Genomic DNA, 16,139 nt, shown 5'->3' on the forward strand with positions numbered 1-16,139 from the left:
AATTTTATTTCTCTCCCTATTGAAGTGGAAGCTTATAGAAGAATGCACCCCTGTCTAGACATTCTGTGAATTTCCCGCAGTAGCTCCTACCTAGCCGTGTGTAACCGCAGCTCATTATAATTTCTTTCCATTCCTAGGAGCCTTTCTCTAACAATCACTCACAGGTGATTCCTCTGCTAGACCAGAGGCCCCAGTTCATTGGTCCATTAGCGTCTCAATGTTTTCATGATGCTCCTGGGCCAGACGAAATACCCAACAGTTCCTTTTATTAAGTAGTTAGGCCCAAGGACCGTCACATATGCTGTGTCCCAGTGCGTGCAGCACAGCTCCTCAAACTTTGGAATCAGGCTGGACACTGCCACCCTCCTGTCCTCATGTCCACACTGATTTTCTGCGGGTTCTTGCTCTTAATCACACAACTGGGGCAAACCCAGCAGAGATGACGTAATTGGAAGGAATGCAGGGGTTCAGTGAAGCTGTGAACTATCTCGAGCTGGAGCTTCCACAAACACACAATTTAAATACCCAGTGGCACCCCTCCTGAGTTCCCTGGGGTGCCTACTGAGTCTTAGTACACAGTCTGGGAACCATGGTGCTGGACGAATGTCTTCATTTAAAAGCTTCTTGTCTCTGTAATAAAACCAGGCCTGCAAGCCCAGCGCTGAGAGTTCTCGGCCATCTGGTTGACTCAGACCTATTTACCACTTCTCCTGGCCACTGCCCATAGGTCACTGTGTGACCCCCTGGGGTTCCATCCTGCACTGTCCTTGACTGGGAGGCCCTTGTCTTCTGAAAGCAGAGCCTGGCCCATGCTTGGGTTGAGCTAGTTGGTTGTCTAACTTGGGCAAATGTGGCAGGAGTGCAGGAGAGAGTCAGACAAGGAAGGAGGAGAGGGCACGTAGGTGCATTTTCCCAGTTGGAGGCTGCCCCACAGGGGCCTTGGAGAAGAGACAGGAGGCCTCCTTGCCCTCGTCACCCATGAGTGAGGGCTGCCCTGGGACCTCTGAGTTCCCTGTGCCTCTGGGTCTGAAGCGGGGCAGAGTTGAGACGCAGGTGCACCCTTGGGTGGGATGCCATCAGGGCAGTGGGAGGTGGCAATGGGCACGGAGCACACCTGCAGTTACTGTTAGGGATAAGGTTATGTCCATCACCATGCGTTTAACAGAAACCTGGCGTCCAGCAAAGAAAGGGTACTGTGCATAAAATAGACAACTGAGGGGAACATACCGTATGGCACAGGGGGCTCTACCCAATGCACCATGGTGACCTAAATGGGGGGGAACCCAAAGGGGGGGAACCCAAAGGGAGGGGGTTTCTGCATGTGTAGGGCTGATTCTCTTTGCTGTGCAGTAGAAGCTGACACAACACTGTAAAGCAACTACACTCCAATAAAAATTAATAAAAAATAAAGAAATAAAATAACTAGGAAAACAGCAAGAACAACAACAAAAAACAAACAAAAAAGAAAGGGTGCTGGTGAACCCACCCGATTCCCCAGGACTGGCTCCGCAGCTGGAATTCTAACCGGCTCCCTTGGGCAGGAACCTTCCAGGGTCTGAGTGTGTGTGTCATGTGACTTCCTGCACTAATGATGACATACTTGATTTATAGCAGTTGATTGGAGAAATGTCCACTGATCTCTGAGCTGGCGGCCTCGGCCGTCGGTTGGTTATCCGCGTGTCCTGGGTTGTTCGTCTGTGGTTCCACGTAAAGAGCTGTGTCAGGCCCGTGACATCAGGGGAACATGGGAAGTCCTCCCATATCCCTCACAAACACACACCTGCACGTTTCTGAGCTCACAGGACTTACCTTTAGCCAGTCCATTTTTAAACATAGCTTTAATACAGTTTCACCATTTCCCTAGGCATTTTGACGACAGACAGAGGTCATGTTTTTACAGAGAAAGTGCTTTGCTGTGCGATAGCCCACCTCCACGCGTCCTCTTAGCGGTATTGGTACTTCGCCGACAACTGGCCCTTTCCTCAAGGAGGCACTTTATTTACATCCTGCTGTGTTAACCCAGCAGGAAGTCTCCAGGGCAAAGCTTGGGCGTGGAGGGGCCACGGAGTGTCCTTGTGGTCCCTGGACTTTCAGTCAGTTCCCCCAGAGCTGGCTGGCCCTGGGGAAGGGCCTGCGCCAACCAGACTCACAGAAGCAGGGCCTCCATTGTCAATCTCCTGGGAATTATTGGCTGGTGGGAGTGCGTTACCACAGTTGGAGGGAGGGCAGAGCCCCTGCTGGTCCCAGAAAGGCAGCATCGGTCCCTGCGTCGGCAGGATGCAGGAAGTCCTTGCTGGGTGGAGCAGATGCTCCCAGAGGGGTCTCCCCCCAGAGACGCCAGAGACAAGCCCAGACCTGGCTTCTGGGTGAGTCTCGGCTCTAGCGTTGGCATCCACCCTCCCAGAGCCCCCAGGAAGCCCCTCGGGTAGAGCCACTTCCTCCAGTCACAGGGTGGAGGTCGGTCCCTCGCGAAAGTCATGGTCTTTCTCCCAGGATTGCCTCCCTTCTGTGGACCTGGGACCCGACCATGGAAACTCAGGCTCTTCCTCTGAAGGGCCCCAGCCTGGGGTCTCCCTGGGAGGGATGGAGGGACTCGGGGGCTGAGCTGTCTGTCCTTGCCCCACACCTGTCCTCACGCTCAGACTGGGACTGGGACTGACTGCAACCCAGTGTTTGTTACCAGTCACCAGGAATTGGAGGGATGGTGGCCATTCAGGACAAACAGGCAAGAAGGAGGGCTGGCTGTGGAACTCACGCCCATCACACTGGTCAGTAGGACAACTTTCCTGCCGCTGACTCTCTTTTATCGCCCCCCCACCAAACATAAGGGCTCCCAGACAGAAGGCAGAGGACGCAAGCGGGTGGGTGAGAGCCGAGGCCCAGGGTGCCCACCCCAGTGAAGACCTTGGGGGTGGGGTGCGGTGAGCCTGCATCGGAGGTGAGTGTGAGAACCGGCTCCTCAGCCTCTGCCCACGCGGATCCTCCCACAGGGTGGTCCCCAGAGCCTCCAACGGGACAGGGAGCATTGCCTGCTGACGACGTTTAGATTAAACGGGGCATTCTGTGTCTGGCTTCTGCTCTCTCTGTTGTGCAGTGAGATTCACCCAGGTTATATTTAGCTGCTCACTTTTCATTTCTGTATAATATTCCACCCAATAAACAGACTAAAATGTATTTCTCCGAACCTGGTGTTGTCTCTGCTCAGGATTCTGAATGACGCTGCAGTGAACGTGCCTGCGCAGGTCTTTGGCATGTACGTGCACGTAGCTCCGTGGGGTGCACTTAGGAGCAGACGGTCCAGCTTTACCAGCGCCGACCAGCTTGCCGTTCTTGAGACTTTCAGTGGCTCACGTATTTTCAACGCTTGGTACTACCAGTCTCTAATTTTAGCCTTACTGGTGGGTATGTAGCGATATCTCCTATGAATTTAATTTACACAGATTTTCCAAACTTTATTCCTTAAATATATTTGCTCTCCTGTTTTCACTTTTATTTCCTCTGACTCTCATTAGGTGTACGTTAGATATTCTCCTCCTGTTTATCATGCCTTCTACTTATTTCTCATATTTCAACTCTATCTATAATTCTGTTTTCTTTCTGGGTGATATTTACAGAAGTAGCTTCTGGCCCACTGCATTTTTTGAACTATGTCTACAATGTCATTTAAAGTAACCCATAGAATTTTTCATTTAAAATATGTGTTTATATGTGTATGTGTGTATATATGTATGTGTGTGTGCACTTTAGAGGTTCTATTTAATTCTTCCCCAAATCTACCTGTTAATTTTTCATTGTCCTCAGTTTCTTTCTTATATTTTTAATTTTACCATATTTTCTTTAAGCAGTTTACACATACTTGTTTTGTATTCTCCGTATAATAATTTCAATGTCTGCAGTCCTTGGGTGTCTAATTTTGCTCTTTTTTTCCTGCAGACTTTTGCTTTTTTCCGTGTCTTTTGTAATTATAGACCTCAAGTTCTTAATCAGCTGATCTTAGTGGAAATTAAGGGTCTACATTGTGTATATGACCCCCCAGAGAAAATTACTGTCTTTTTTTTTTTTTTTTTTTTTTTTCTGCAGTACGTGGGCCTCTCACTGTTGTGGCCTCTCCCGTTGTGGAGCACAGGCTCTGGATGTGCAGGCTTAGCGGCCATGGCTCACAGTCCCAGCCACTCCGCGGCACGTGGGATCTTCCCGGACTGGGGCACGAACCCGTGTCCCTTGCATCGGCAGGCGGACTCTCAACCACTGAGCCACCAGGGAAGCCTGAAAATTATTGTCTTTAAGGGGCCACTTTAATTTCTTGGCGGGGGGTTACAGCATCTGTGTCGCCCAATGTGGTAGCTACTAGCCAAATGTGGCCACTTAAATCAAAATTAATTAAAAGTTAATAAAATAAAATTAATTTCTAATTTGTACAAGCTACATGTCAAGTGCTCGATAATCACACATGGCAAATATATTTCCATCATTGCAGAAAGTTGTATTTGAAAGTTGTGTACCGGTTCATAGAGATTTATGTAAATGTGACCCCCAAATCAACAGGCAGTACTGTTGTGACACTTCTTAAGCAAATGATGTGTTTTCCCCATGGAAGGGGAACTATTCAGTCCTTCATGTAACTTATATATACGCCAGGGGATTTATTCCAAATGCTCACTTTCTTTGGCTGAAGACTTGTCTCCTTTCAACTGACTAGTTAGTGAAACCCAAGGCTTTAGGTTTCTGGTTGGGTGAAAATTGCACCCAGAGAAGCCAAAAATTCAGTTGTACCTCTTCTGTGTTAGTTCTTGACCTCTGGGGATCCCCTGTGCAATATCTTTGGGCTTAACTAAGCATTTAAAAATTTTTGGTTGTAATTCATCTAGTGTTTCAAAGTATTTTGCAGGACTGTATATATGTTTTTTCAGAAAAACAAATTCTGTACTGATCCCCTGCTCAGCATGTGTTCAGAATGAAGGTTTTCCCGCTCAGAAGCACTTCCTGCCCTCAGGATGCGGCCCCCACGTCTTCTGCATCCCTGCATCGCTCCTCCTTAGTGCCCGGTCCCTGCCGCCATCAGTCCTTGCCTTTCACTTAGCCTGTGAGCTTCTGAAGAGCAGCAACTGTGCCTTTTTCGTCCCAGTTTCACCACCTGGCACTAGCCCAGCCCAGAATGGAACCAATTCAAGTCCTTAATTTTAGCACTTACAATATTTTCTGTTGAAAAATATCTTCCTTGGGAGATCTTTTGCATGAATGTAAAGCATCTACACTACGCTGAGAATACCAAGGGGATGGCCGTCCTGCTACATCTGTCGCGTTTCCCAAGGTGATAAAGCTCTTTAAGAGTTTACAATCTAGGAAATCGCCCCCAGGTTTGAAAGAGCATAAGTCAATAGGGAATTAAGTTTTCATATGAAGATTTGTGATTGGAAGACAAACGGTCAACCAATAGCCGTAAGACAGCTGAGGACGGCCATCCCTGCTGTTTCTCAAGCAGCGGTTAATTACCCAACCCTGAGCGAAGCTACTGTGTTTTGCTTTGTGAATCTGCTTAACAGCAATTCCTCAGCACAGAAGTCACAGAAAATCTTCTTAGCTCTACTTTTAATATTTTCCTTGTTTTTTTTTTTATATAAAGAATCTGTAAAACATTTGCAGATGTTTATGGCAACACAAAGCAAACATCTATGGCTGGTCACTCAGTGTGATTTCTTTGTTGAGGAGCCATTCACTAATCTTCAGTGTCTGTTACTAACGCTAGGGTTCCTTTCATGGGAATGAGTTTGTACAGAATGTTCCTGTCGATGTTTTAAAAACCTTTGCCCAAACTGCTGGAGTCTGGTTACTCAGCTTGTGTTCAAATGTGATGCCTATAGGAAGATGAGACCCTTTGATGAACACGGCACATTGGTGAGAATTTCACCTGGAAACATATCCTGGGATCATCACCTGAACATTTCACACAGGACAGACACACATTTATTTTAAACTTTTTATTTTCTTTCTTGGAAATTGGCCAAGTGAGCAGAATTGTCTAACATTGAGTCATTCCTTTAAATGGTCAAAAATGGAATGCCTTTGGTTAAAGAAAGAAATTTGTTAAAATTTTATTTTAATAATTATAGCAGCAAATGGCCAACTTGGAGCTAGAAAGAATGTCCAGGGGTCTTTCGCTGTAAACTGGCAACTTGAGACGTTGAACGTAGACCCTGGGCACCACGCACCCTGCAGCACAGTGGGAAGGGCCCGGGTTGGGTGAGACATGCCTGGGTTACATATTAACAGGTGGCTTCTTAGGTGTCTGGTGTTCAGGACATTACCGCTGAGGATCAGTTGTGTCATCTTTAAATTGGAGACAACCTTTCCTTTGATGATATCATTTTGAGGAGTAGATGAGATGAAGAGTATAAAATATCTGGCACATATATGTGCCAATGATATAATCACATCATTGAGTAATTCAATAATCATTCAATAATAGTTTCCTCCACTTCCACATAGGTAGTTTTCTACAAATGGGAGCTAAATAACAAGCTTTGGGCTATGATTGCATATTGCATAGCTTTTTGCATTAAAACAAAATGTCAATATGGAAAACAGAGTATAATATACCACTTTTCCTTTAAAAAAGGATACAAATACATATATCTCTCCTTATAATAAGCTAGAGAACTTTAAAACTGTTGAACTATAGGAGAGGTGGTAATAGGGTATTGGATACATGATTTTTTAAATCTTAAAACAGGAGCCAGACATCTCTGAATACAACTTCGCTTGTACATTTGACTCTGGAGTCATAAAAATTGTGTACATAAGCATGGAATGCAAATAAATTTTAAAGCTCAGTTTCGAAAAATCCAAACACAAAGAAACAAATGAATTTTAACGTGTATACAGTTGGTGACATAACCACACAGAGAAAAACGTTAAAGTGACTCTAAAACACAGGATATTGTACATTTTTTGTAAAGTATATATTAAGGATAAAAACCATAAAAAGCTAATACTTTTTTGTTGTAATCATATTGTAGGATAGGCATGTTAACATTTTTATTCTAAGAATTTTGAGTGTGGTATTGTGGGATAAGGAAAATTAGTAATTATATATTATTTCATCCTGTCATTTACAGAATTATTTAGAACCAAGTTTCTTGGAACAGGATAAAGAAAGCACAGATGTAAGATATAAAAGGTTTAGTACAAACCCAGAATTACGAATGTAACTGGCTACATCAGAATGAACTCATGATGTATTTTATATTTCAAAAAAAGAGCCCCTAATTTTGTCCACTGAAATGGCCTAAAAATAATGGCTAGTGGTCATGAGCACCTCTAGTGTCCAAATTCAGGTCCTGATATATTATTTCCCACCAGAAGGAGTCAGGCTTCTTGAAGAAATGCTGTATTTAGACCTGGATAAGTAACATATAAGATAAGCCTGGACCATTGGACCTTGCACGTAGCAAAGAAGCTGTCCCAGACAGCTAGGATGGCATCAAAGGATCACAGAGGTCAACCTGACCCATGCATTGGTGCCTGGTGAGGATGCTAATGAACTAAATCATTATTTTGAAAAATGATAAAACAAAAACATAAAGAACTTGGCATTTATCTTTCCTTTCCTGTAATAAGTCAACCCATCACAGACCAGGGAGATTTACTTTTGTGGGAGTGTGTTGGCTAATGCATGAAGCAGGATTGGGAAAATATGATTATTTTGTAAATACTAATGAATGAATTCATCTAGACATTAACTGTCAGTGGTTGCTTACATCACAAAAAATGGTAGCTAGACACTTTGTGCCTCCTTTGGATAAAAGTAATCCATCTTGTGTAACGCAAACTTTCCCAAAGTAAAGAGAATCAAAATAGGACCTTATCAAGCCTCTATATTCAATTGTCAATTTATAGGAAGGAAAGAGGACAGGGAGTCTGTTAAGGATACCAGAGTATACAATCACCAAAGGTCAGGCTGTGAAAAACGCTCGAAGACAAACAATCCTGTTTCTTCAACCATGTGGAAAAATGAAAAAGGTGGATGTGGAACCTATAGAAATAAAAGGGATTTAAGAGCTGTATCAGCTGATCACAGTAAGTGAATCTTGTTCAGATCCTAATTTAATCAGTATTTTAAAAAGTGACATGAGACATGAAAATTTGAACACTGACAGAATATTTGAAAATAACAATTGCTAATTTTCAAGGTATGACGATAGTTTGGTTAATTTTTTAAATAGACCTTGTATTTTAGGAATACGTACTATACTATTTATGGATGAAATTCTATGATGCGATTTCCTGCAAGATAATGTTGATGGAGTCAGGTTAGCGGAGTAGGTAGTAGATGAAAGATAGTTAATATGCCATGATTAGAAATAAGCCTTTTTCTTGAGATCACACTCTATACAGTATCTAGTTTCACTTCCCAAATATTGTAAATGATGGAAAACTATAAATGATATCTTCAGAAGTCACTATACATAAAATGATAAAAATTACCTCACCTGGGCTTCCCTGGTGGCGCAGTGGTTGAGAGTCCACCTGCCGATGCAGGGGACACGGGTTCGTGCCCCTGTCCGGGAAGATCCCACATGCCGCGGAGCAGCTGGGCCCGTGAGCCGTGGCCGCTGAGCCTGCGCGTCCGGAGCCTGTGCTCCGCAACGGGAGAGGCCACGACAGTGAGAGGCCCGCGTACCGCAAAAAAAAAAAAAATTACCTGACCTGGAAGGTAGTGTAACCAAATCTGAAAACTTTTTCCTGGGATTTTGATAAAGATGGATGCACATAATAGGAGTGGGTAGACCTCACGGACACCCTCGGGATGCAGTGGGGAACCTAGGAATGCCGCATTTGATGTAGAGCTAGTGTAGACCAGCTCCAGTAGAGCCCCAGATGAGCCACAACAGCATCAGACTCATCAACCAGTTAACCAACTACTTGCTAAAACATAACTCAGCACTTTTCTTTAGTGGTGAAAAAGTTTATATGTAGAACTAACCAGCCCAACTCTGTTAAGATGATCCTCCTTCCGTTGGCAGCATCAAAGCATTGTAGCCAGGAGCCCGTCGCACACGTGGCTTCAGTAGTCGTGGCACGCGGGCTCGGTAGTTGTGGCGCGTGGGCTTAGTTGCTTAGTTGCTCCGCGGCTTGTGGGATCTTCCTGGACCAGGGCTCGGACTCATGTCCCCTGCATTGGCAGGTGGATTCTTAACCACTGTGGCACCAGGGAAGCCAGCAAGTGAATCTTTTCCCTGTGGCTGTGACACCTTTCCACACTGCTTTCTTGGCTTTCGAGCCTTTGCTTTGGCTTCAGCTTTGGAGAGTGCAGGGGACAAGAGAAGTAAAGAAAGTGGGAGTGCAGGACTCAGAAATCTGTAACTTCTGACCTCACAACCCAAAGTGAGTGCCTCATGTCACATGTGCCTCAGTGGCTGCTTTGAAAAACTCAATACTCTTAAAAGAAGAAAAAATGACCCAGGCTTTTAACCAACCAACATTCACCATGTCCTTAATCGAATCAAATGGATAAACAGTTTTAAAAAATCACTAGTTAGGCACAGAATCAGGAAAATGTGGTCTATAAAGAGGATAGAAAAAAAATAAATAGAAACATACCCCCAAGTGGCACATACGTTAGATTGATGGAAAGGAACTTTAAAAGAGCTACTATAAACACGCTCATAGATTTAAAGTAAAGATGTACGTGTTGAGTAAACAGAAGGGACCTGAGTAGAGAAAGGGAAACAGTGAAAAAGAGCCAAATGGAAACTCTAGAGCTAAAAAAGTATCTGAAATTAGCAGAGAGCTTAAGAGAAGATTGAACATGTAGAATAAAAGATCAGTAAAACTTAAAGACATGTCAACAGAAACTCAAAATTGAAGCTGCATGGCCGCTAAAACTCCAATGGAAGCACCTGTTTTCCTGGTGGAGGACCCACAGATGGAGCCTGTGGGGCTGTGGATAGGAATCCAGGAGAGGCGACACTTGTGAAAGGGGCCATTTATTCTGTGTGTGGTCCATGCCAGTCTCATCCTGACCTCCGAAGGATGTCTGTGTGGGGCAGACCCAGTTCAGCATAGCAAGGGTTTAGAGAATTAAATTGATTTGAAAAAGTGCTCATGATAGGTGAGAAAGAACTTACAGTCCGAATTTAACCAGGTGGTCAACCTGCTAGAACAAAACCAACAACAGTGTCCAGAAGATTAAAGTATAACCAAGAGACTATGCCAAAAAATGTGACGAGACAATGTCCAGCATACAATCGAAATTTACTGAATATACAAAGAACAAGAAAATGTGACCCAGTCTCAAGAGAAAACACAATTAAAAGAAGCCAACCCTCAGATGACTCAAATGTTGGAATTAGGGAGGATGGCAAACCAGCTGTTATAACTGTGCTCTTTGAATTAAAAGAAAAAAAAACACTTGAAATGAATGGAAATATAGGAATTATTAGTTGATAAGCAGAAATAACTTTTAAAATATGTATCAGATAGAAATTTTAGAACTGAAAATACAATCTGTAAAAACAATTACTGCATGATCTCACTAGCAGAATGGAGGTGACAAAAGAAAGAGTGAGCTTGAATAGAGATAACTGAAATGGACCAATCTGAAGAAAGAGAAAGAAGAGATTTAAAAAAAATGACAGAGCCTGGGACCTGTGGACCAATATTGGATAGTCTAACAAATGGTAATTAGAATCCCAGAAAGAGAGGATAAAGAGGTTGGGAGATGTACTAACCTCCTAGGGCTTCTGCAATGAAATACCACCAAGTGGGTGCCTTAAAAAACAGAAATTTATTTTATCCCACTTCTCGAGTCTGGAAGGTGTTGGAATAGAGGAAATAAAATTGTCATTTTTGCATATGGCATAATCATGTGCACATAAAACTCAAAATAGTCTACAATCTATAAATACACTGCTAGAATCAATAATAAGCAAACTTACTAAAACTTTGGATACAAACATAATTTTTCAAAAATAAGTTGTATCTCTATATACAAGTAAATTTTTAAAATGGGTATTTAAAAGTGATACCTTTTATAAATAAATAAATGAGGGAGAAAGGACAAATCATTTTTACAGAAGAATTTCAAATACTACCAGCAGATACCTCCCCCTTTCTAGGAATTGCTAAAATGACAAACTTTGGTTTTGTTGGACCAATTGCTTCAATGAATAGAATGTGTGTGTAAACATATATTCATATAAATGTTCTATTATTTGCTCTAAAAGGATACCTAGTCTTCTATTTCTAAGAGGGCTGTGCTTGGCACTTTTCTTGTTTAATAAATCGGCACATTTCTGATTGAACAGGTGTTTTGATTACTAGGTATTAGATATTGTAAGAAGAAAAAATGAAATAAACCAACCGTCTCTTATTTATGAAAATTCAATCATTGTTTTTTTCTATATGACTTTTGAAACATAATACCATTATTTTACATTAAAAATGAGAGATACAATGCATTGGTTAAAAATACATAGAAAAGTAGATACCTAAACACACACACACACACACACACACAACTGGTGTTGATATCTCTATGAGTCATCAGAAAATTAAGTCATTCTCAATGTGACTTAATAAGGGCTTTAGCAAGGGTAGGCATCCTGTCTTTGCGGTGGTTTTGACCTGAGAACACGCCTTTTGCATTTCTGGCATCGCTGCTAAATATGCTGCTCCTGCTGAACAACTAAGCAGATGGTGAGTGATACAGGGTCCAACAGCTCCTATCTGTTTCCATTAGGAAACATGTTTTAATTAGACTCAGATTTTAATCTAATCTCTTTTCCTTGATGTTCCTGCTCTACTCTGAGGCAAAATGTGGCAGAAAGTATTTATAATAAAGTTGAATAATTTGAAAGCTTGGTCTTTAAGCACGGAAAGTGAAATTAGCTGTGGCCTGAGAAGACTTGGGTCTCTGATGTTGATGTTCTGGAATTCAGTTTGTTGATTTGTCAGATGTTTCAAATAGAATAGGATAGAATAGAATAGAATAAAATAAAATAAAATAAAATAAAATATTGAGACCCTTGTTTCAGATTTGAAGATGAGATCGAGCAAACCTGGGATGGAAGCAAACCTGGAGAGTCTGTTGTTCAGCAGCTCACCAGTGTCATAGATGGCTCATCTGGTGATCACATCCAGTGATTACAGGACACACTGACACCTGAACCCACCCTGGAACTTCCCCCAGGGGCCTTGCTGGTACCTGGGAGTCTGTGTGCATGACAATAAATTCTAATGGAGACCATGAACATCCCAACCCCACATTCTTAGGTGAGAGATGCCAAGGAACGTGGCTGAGCTAACAGAACACACAGACAGCTGTAAACATGCACAGAGAGTATTTGAGAATTTATTACGGCACGTAACCCACAGACTGCCCTGAGACCGGTGCTGTCCCCATCCCCGGAGAAAGCTGCCCATTGCGGTCTGACCACCAGTCACAGGGCTGCAGGAGGGAGTCCATGGGGACTTCCTGTATGCACCTCCCATTCTTCCTGTAAACTAAAATTGTTCAAAATAGAAAGTTTCTTTTTTAAAAATTAATTTTGTTGGAGTATAGTTGCTTTACAATGTTGTGTTTGTTAGTTTCTACTGTACAGCAAAATGAATCAGCTATACATACACATACATATACATACATCAGCTATACATGCCCTCTTTTTTGGATTTCCTTCCCATTTAGGTCACCAAGGAGCCATGGATGGACCTAGAGTCTGTCATACAGAGTGAAGTAAGTCAGAAAGAGAAAAACAAATATCATATATTAATGCATATATGTGGAATCTAGAAAAATGGTGCAGATGAATTGATTTGCAAAGCAGAAATAGAGGCACAGATGTAGAGAAAGTTTATTTTTTAAAGAATAAGTTCTGGAATTTATTATCCAAGTTATTAAAAGCAACTCTTAAAAAAAATACATCAGATGTCAAACCACAGCTTAGTGAGCAGAGAAGTAGAAGTAGGGTGAGGGCCTTGGTTAAGAACTAGTGCTCACTTTGTCTGAAACACGCTGTTGTGTACATTTCAGCCCAGATTTACGTGACCAGTGTTCTTGTGGACGTTCTGCTGTTGGGTCGCCATTATCAAAACCGCTGTCAGTGTACAGAGAGTGTTCAAAAACAGTCTAAACCTAACTATTTTTATCCTGCTCTAAAGTTGCACAAATAAGTCTCCCTCGTGTTTATCCATGTGAATGAACTAGGCTGCAGAATGAACAAAGGTAGTGTGCCTGTAATCTCTCCCAGGCAAATTGTAGAGGTTTAACAGAACGCCAATATTGAACTCATTAATCAAGTACGATTAAGAAATTCTTAGCTTCTTTTGATAAGACAGTTTTATCCATTGTACTTTAACAGCCACTCACCATCGCCCCCGTGGCTGAATCTTAAACAGCATGAGGGCGTTTCTCTTTCAAGTGCGATGCGCTACCTGACTGCTCCTGAGTGTATCTTCATGAGGGATTGGGTATGTTTTATAAAATTAAGGTATTTGACTTCATCTACAGGATGTTTCGTATTGTGAGCCTGACTAAGCATGTTGCAAGCATATCATCAACTTTAATAGATTTTCTTTCTTTTTACTTAATTTTTTTGAATTTTATTTTTTATACAATAGGTTCTTATTACTTGTCTATTTTATACATATTAGTGGATATATGTCAATCCCAATCTCCCAATTAATTTTTATTTTATATTGGGATACAGTTAATTTACAATGTTGTGTTGGTTTCAGGGGTACAAAAAAATTACATTTTCTATATTTAACTAATCATGTGTTTTTAGTCATAAGAGTTATGATTTGTTTAGTGTAAATATATAGGCACAGGAAATATATAACTTTTAAAAATACAGTATTGCTCACTTCAAACCCCATGAGAACAATGAGAAAGATTATGCCTGCTTTACTCATGATTCTGCCCCAGGGCCTGACTCAGCAGATCCCAGTAAGTACTTGTTGAATAGAGAATGAGTGACATATAAAAGCGGTCACCTGGGATGATGAAACTCCATAAAAAGACACAGTGCGTGCTCGCTCCCTTGTTATTGTCCGACTTACAGGTACGCTGTGTAAGGTAAGAACTATTCTATTACTAGTGATGGAGCAAACTACAGCTACTATGAGGGCAAAAATGTGGGGGGGATTTACAGAGTCACATGGACCCAAAAACACTGAAAAGTGTCCGTTTTAATCAGCTGTGTTATTTTAGGAATTTATCCATTTCATCTAAATATTCAAATTTATTAAACCATGAATTGTCTATACCAGTGTTTTAGACATTTGTTGCTTTTCCTTTCTGGTAGAGGTAATTTTGTCCTTCTTTCTTTTTCTCTCATTCTGTGTTTCTGGGGCTTTACATTTTTGTTGTTGCTGTTTAGTCTTTTCAGAGTAACGGTTTCTGATTTTGTAACTACTCTATTGTGTGTGTTTTCTTTTCCATTTCATACTATTTGCTCTGATTTTTAAAACCTCCTTTCCTTTGCTGTTTTTTTAACGTTTAGTTTGTTCTCTTTTTCTATGAAATTCTTCAATTGTAGAGTTGAATCATTGAGTTTGTCATTTTTCTTTTCCTAAAATAAACTTTCCTAAAATTTACTTTCTATCACAGCAGTAGCTGCGTCCCACAAATTTTCTTATACCAATTTCATTACCACCCAGTTTAAAATATTATGTTCTATTCTATTCTATTCCATTTTTATATTCTATTAATATAACTAACAGAATAATTAATAATATGGTCACTTTCACAGGTTCCAGGTAGACATGAATTTGGGGGCGTGGGTGGTGCCCCGCTCAACCCAGTACAATCTCCAAGTATTTGAGGATTTTCCAGGTATCTTGGTTACTTTTTTCCAGTTTAATTCCACTGTGGTCTGAGAGCATATTTTGTATGCTTTTTATTATTTTAAAATTGTTCAACTGTGGAGCAGAAGGCAGTGGCCCCTGGAGTGATGAGCCCCGCCCCCCACAGTGTAAAAGCAGGCAGTGTCGTCTGGGGTGGCTGACCACTGCCATTTACATGTTATGCACATTGGAATGAAGATCGTTAGTAAAACTCCTAAATGTGAATTTTTATCAAAAGGGAATGGATCAGTTCAAAGCTCTTAAGAAACAGCTGAGTGGTAATAAAATTGTTACTCAAGAAATAGCTGGTTCTGTCCATTTGGAGAATTATGCTCTGAAATGTTTCTGTGTGCAAACAATGAAGATAGCGCCGGTTGTTTTCACAAGATCAAGTCCGTCTATCCTGCAAATCCTTAATAGCTGTCATGACAGTCTTTGGAGAACTCGCTGATCACAGTGTGAAACATAGAAAATATACAAGGTGGGGTGACATATGTCCATACTTTTTTAAAGCATAGGGAGACGCCTCAAGGAAGACCTGTTAGAATTGGAAAGATACTGATGTTGAAGAAAATGAAGGTGGGGCCGCCCTCAACCCACTTGACCCACTTGAATCAGAACCATCTTCATCTTCAACTGAGGACTCAGAGAGCACGCCCCCAGGCAGCTGTTCCGGAACAGAGCCCTCTCCGTGCACACGCCCCGGCGGATACAGCGGCAGCAGTGCCTCACAGCACAGGTGAATCGGGTACTGTCCTACCTAGGCCATGGGTTCATCTGGCCATTTATCCACAGTTTCCACGGCGGGGATACTGTTCTAACACCAGAGGACGTGGCTCGAGCTCAGATGCACGGCAGGCGTGCTGGCTGGCGGTGCACAGCAATGCGAACGTTCAGCCCTGCTGCGCAGAGCCTTCAGAGGCCCTCAGGTTACTGTCTGCAGGCAGAGAGTGAAGCCTTTGTGCAGCAGAGCCGTGTAACTTTGGCCTGCGGAGCCAACGATCGGTTACTCAATCTTCAGCCGATCGCAGCACGGTTCTAAGGAGGACTTCATTTCTGCTGACTCTGACAATGAAATCTGCATGCAGACTCCGTTGATGCAGCTTCGATCAGTTTCCACTGCCATTAGTGGACCCAGCAATCTCTGGGGATGTAGGGCTGCTGCAAGCTGGGTCCTAAAAATGCCCGCTGCACCCTGCTTCAAAAAAATGAGAGCACATACAAATTACATGTTGGGAATAAGCTTTGCACCTTAATTTGTATACATTAAGAGAATTTGTTCAAATTTATAATGT

At 42.2% G+C, this 16,139-nt stretch overlaps 1 pseudogene; it reads left to right on the forward strand.

Moving 5' to 3' along the window:
• The first annotated feature begins 13,422 nt into the window (after window positions 1-13,422).
• On the forward strand, window positions 13,423-15,886 carry LOC132437417 (vacuolar protein sorting-associated protein VTA1 homolog; annotated as a pseudogene).
• The last annotated feature ends 253 nt before the right edge of the window (window positions 15,887-16,139 follow it).

The sequence above is a fragment of the Delphinus delphis genome, chromosome 14 (assembly GCF_949987515.2).
Source record: "Delphinus delphis chromosome 14, mDelDel1.2, whole genome shotgun sequence".
In the NCBI taxonomy this organism is placed as follows: domain Eukaryota; kingdom Metazoa; phylum Chordata; class Mammalia; order Artiodactyla; family Delphinidae; genus Delphinus; species Delphinus delphis.